The sequence below is a fragment of the Macaca thibetana genome, chromosome 2 (assembly GCF_024542745.1).
Source record: "Macaca thibetana thibetana isolate TM-01 chromosome 2, ASM2454274v1, whole genome shotgun sequence".
NCBI classification, from domain to species: Eukaryota; Metazoa; Chordata; class Mammalia; order Primates; family Cercopithecidae; genus Macaca; species Macaca thibetana.
In genome coordinates, this window is record NC_065579.1 from 144,209,770 (window position 1) to 144,214,667 (window position 4,898).

Consider the following 4,898-nt stretch of genomic DNA (forward strand, 5'->3'; position numbering starts at 1 on the left):
CATGGGGCCATGGGGAGGGCCAAATGTGAACAGGGGCAGCCCAGGGCCTGGCTCGCAAAGTTTGCTTCCTCCCCCTTCTCTTCTTTATTTCATTCACCACTCACCTAGTGAGCACCTACTGCATGCTGGCTTCTGAGCTGGTACTTCACTCACAGAGGAATGGCACGGAGTCCCTGCCCCCATGAGGCTCTACATCCAGTAAGGGAGATACAAGCACATGCTTTTGTTCCAACAAAGTCAGAGGGGCTAATTCTGCCATGTTGGTGGGGACAACAGGAAGCTGCACCCACAGGCCTAGCTTTGGGGTCAGAACTGGAGGGAACCACCACTTATAGGGTGAAGAAGAGGATAGGAGAGGCACTCCAGGCAGGGGCAGCTGCCTGAGAAAGGCTCTGAGTAGGAAGGAGCAAGCCATCTGACAGGGTAAGAAGGGAAGAAAGGTTACTGCAGCCAATCACAGGGCTTTGAGTATCAGAGGCATCAAAGTAGGGACTCCTGGGCTAAATCCAGCTCAAAAGGGAGTACGTTTGATCCTTGGGGTTTTTTTGTTTGGATTGGTAGTTAACATTTTAAAATTGGGAGAGACAGTATGTTAAACTCTAGATTTTTAGCTTCTCTACAAAAATCAGAAACTCTGGTGATTGAACCAAGAACCCATAAGACCCACATTCTCTGGTCCAACACTGTCCCCAGGCCCATCTCACTCCCTCACTTCACAAAGACCTGTTGAGCAGCTACTGTGCACCATGCAATATACTAATCACCGGGAATACAGTGGAGAGCAAAATAGACACAAGCACAGTCCTCACAGCACTTACTAGAGGGAGAGAAAGGTGATACAGGAGCACTTAACATAAAACCTAGCAGTGCAAAGGGCTGGCAGGAATAGGAAACTCACAGGACCAAAGGACTGCTATATTATGTGGGATGGTTAGGGAAGGCTTCTCTGAGGAGGGGACAGTTGTATAGATTTTTTTTTTTTTTTGAGACTGGATCTCACTCTGTCCCCAAGGCTGGAGTACAGTGACACAATCATGACTCACTGCAGCCTCAACCTCCCAGGCCCAAGAATCCTCTTACCTCAGCCTCCTGAGCAGCTGGGACTACAGGCACATGACAACATACTCAGCTGATTTTTAAAATTTTTTTGTAGAAATGAGGTCTTGCCATGTTCCCCAGGCTGGTCTCAAACTCCTGAGCTCAAGCAACTCTACCTGCCTTGGCCTCCCAAGTGCTAGGATTATAGGAGCAGCCACTGTGCCCAGCCAGTTGCATAGATCTAAATGAAGCGAGTTAGTGAACCAGTGGAAGATCAATGCAGCAAAAGGAACAGCAAGTGCAAAGGCACTGGGGTCCCCTTCACTCACCTTTTGGGTGAGGGCATTTAAGTGTGAGACCTTACTGTAAGTAATGGAGCATTAATAAGCAATGTGTAGGCAGGTGAAAACCACCTTCCAGTATGTGTTTCAGATAAAACATCTCTGATAAGTGGTAGAAGAGACATGAGAAATAGGGAGCTGGGCAGAAGACATACAATAATTTTTTCCAATGGGGAAAAAAATCCCCATTAGGATGGCGGGGAGAGACAGAGAAGGCTCATGCGTGGCATGCTAAAACCTGAGCCAAGGACAGAGAAGCCAAGAATGCGAGGGGGAATCCTTGTTTCCTTCCTCACCAACTGTGTCATCTGCCAACCCCTGAAAGGTGAGGCAGGGCAGGGGGAAGAGAGACCAAGAATGCTAAATCTTCTGCAGCCCTGAGGCTGTTTTTTGGTGTTCGTTTTTTTTTTTTTTTTTTTTTTTTTCCAAGTCTACCCAGGCTGCTGCCTTCGAAAGCCAACTGCAAAGAAATCACTTTGATGGGTTTTGTGTTTCCCCACCACCTTTCTAAGCCAAATTACAGTGTAGATTCCTTGTCCTTTTACCCACAAAGCAAAACAAACAGATTATTTTAAAGGAGAAGGTAAGAAAAACAAGTCTACAATCTATATCACAGTTCTCGGCTGGGGTGGGGGTTGGGGGGGGGCAATTCTGCATGCTGACATCGTGGTCCATGGCATGGGAAATGACTTCCGCCATTCAAAGCTTTATTTGCATTTTTTGGAGGTACAAGGAGACATTTAAAATCAGCTCCGGTGTTGACACTGCAGTTATTAAACCCAAACAAAAGATTCCTTCCAAAGTCTAACTAGTTCTTTGTAAATTTATCTGGGCCCCCACTACCTGATTTAAGGCAATGAGCAGATGTTTCACAGCAGGAAGTTCATTAGCTCCAGATGCCGCTTTGTTCAGGAAGTGTGCATGCACCCACGCATTGGCAACCACACACAAACACAAACACGCACACACAAACACACACAGGACCTGGGGCAATGAACATTCATGGCCCCTCTTCCAGCATTTGGCATGACCGCATGGACCATTTGTAACCTCTGCCTGCGGTTATGACAGGGAAATGAGCAGCAGGAGTGAGGAGCCAATCAAAAGCCGCCCTATCGTCTTCCTGTTGTCTCCTAGGTAACCAGCATAGGGACACATCAGCTAGCTGGGTACCACAGGGGGACACACACACACACACACAGCCATTCTCCCTTAGCAGTCCATAACTGCAGAAACACTGGACGTGTCTATCAGCACCCTGGACAGATTCCCCCCCCCCCCCCCCCCCCCCCCCCCCCCCCCCCCCCCCCCCCCCCCCCCCCCCCCCCCCCCCCCCCCCCCCAACAAAGACTTCAAACCCTTTGGTTAACGTTGACAGCCTTATCTCCCACAGCTTTCTCACCTCCACCCCCTTCCTTACTCATGCCATTTCTCTGCCTGGGATGCCACTGCCTACTACCATCTCTATCACCCAAAACCTTGGTCGTTTTCGGAGCTAGCCCAAGCTCTTGGTCTCCCAAGAGCTCCCTTGGAGCCCCTCCTTCAAGGGCTCCCATCACAATAAGAGCCACACTCCTTTACATGGCAGTCAAGGCCCTACACTGATCTGATTGTTCATGATCTGGTTCCTCCAACCTTATCATTCTCTCCCTTCCTAAATTCTTTTTTCTATTCCTCCAACAGGTCAAACTGTCCTCCCCACACAACCCCCTGAAAACCAGGGCTTTTCTTTATATTTGCTGTTCCCTCCGCCTGCATTGCTTTTCCTTCTGCTCTTTGTGGGCTGAGCCTTCTCACTCTTTAGTGCCAGCTCAAAGTCACCTTCCAGGGATGCCTCCCTGACCATCCTAGACCATCCTGTCTATAGAAGCCCCCTCCCCCAGGACTCTCTTCTACATCACCCTGTATTCCTGTGTTGTCTTCATATCATTGATGACTCTCTGAAACTCTCCCACTCACATTTATTTGCTCACTTGTTCTTTGTCTCCCCCTCTAGAATGTAAACTCTAGTTTACTCTGTTCCACAGGGTCTTTGTCTTGTTCACCGCTTTATCCCCCAATACCCAGAACAAGGCCCAGTAAATATTTGTTGCATGAATAAAAAGTTGTTTCCTTCTTGCTGCATCTATGTTTCCCCCATCTCTCTAATAAGAGGCTTGGATCTGATGACTTCTATAACACTTCTGGCTAACATTTCAAGGGTCTATTAGAGACAGAAAGGACCAGCATAAGGAGGGAAATTAATCAGGCCACACCACAGGAAGAATCTGCCGGTGGAAATCTGACCTTCTCAACTGGGTCGCAGCGCCTTCCTCCTCTGAGCAGTCTCCCCGATAGGAATTTGCTGCCGCCCTCAACTCCACACTCCCCAAGCACTGAGCACCTTGAACTTTTGTTATCTGAGGGATTGGGGGCAACTTGAAGCTAAGGACTGGCTTTTATTTTTCTGATTGTGTGCAGAGACTAGCCAGAGCCTGGGGAGAGGAAGTTGGAAAGGGGTCCTCTGGAAGCATTTGCTGCAATAAAAGAAAGAAAATGTCAAGGGGGAGGTTCATTGAAGCACAAGTCTCTCTCTCTCTCTCTCTCTCTCTCTCTCTCTCTCTCTCGCGTGTGTGTGTGTGTGTGTGTGCGTGTGTGTCTGTCAGCTCCAGCTGGTCTCTGCACAATCAGAAAAATAAAAGCCAGTCCTTAGCCTCAAGTTACCCCCAATCCCTCAAATAACAAAAGTTCAGGGTGCCCAGTGCTTGGAAAGTATGGAGTCTCACACACACGCAGTCACACACACACAGACACACATACACACACAACTCAAAAACGTCGTAAAGCAAGAATCACAAAGTATCCCAATCCCAGCAGCTACATATGTCTCTCTTCGAGGAAGATGACTGCTGTTTAAGATTCTAAACCCTGTGTGAGTGATTCTGACACGTGTGCTATGTAAGTCTGTGGTGTGTGTAACCACACTCTTGTCCAATCTCACTGGGCAAGAGTAGGCCATGAATTCAAGTAGCCACGTGGTAGACACAAACCTACTGGATCCCCCCAAACCCTAGCACTGGAACATCTCAAGCTGGCCACTCATGACCCAGAAATCCACCCTGAGCCCTGAGTTCTCCTCTGACTAATGTGCCCAACAATACATCGGATCATTTCTCCAAATCTGAAGTTAAATCAGATATAATAATCAAGAAAGGGAGAAGAGAATTGGCATTTCTTAAGCACCTATTTTGTGTTGGGTCCTGTGCTAGGAGATATGAGCATTAACTCTTTCTGACCACCCCGTAAGGCTGCCCCTCCAACTTCACAGATGAAAGAACTGAAGCTCAGAAAAATAAAGTAGTTTCCCCAAGGTCACATAGTAATCAGAGGGACTTAAGAAGGACGTGAGTCTGGTTTTCAAGCCCATTCCTCTTTGTTGAGGCCTTAAATTATACAACCTGGTAGGCAGATGAGCTGGTCTTGTTCAAAACATCCCTCCCGCTGGCTGGGGCTCCTCTCTGAGAGATGCCAGGGGGATGG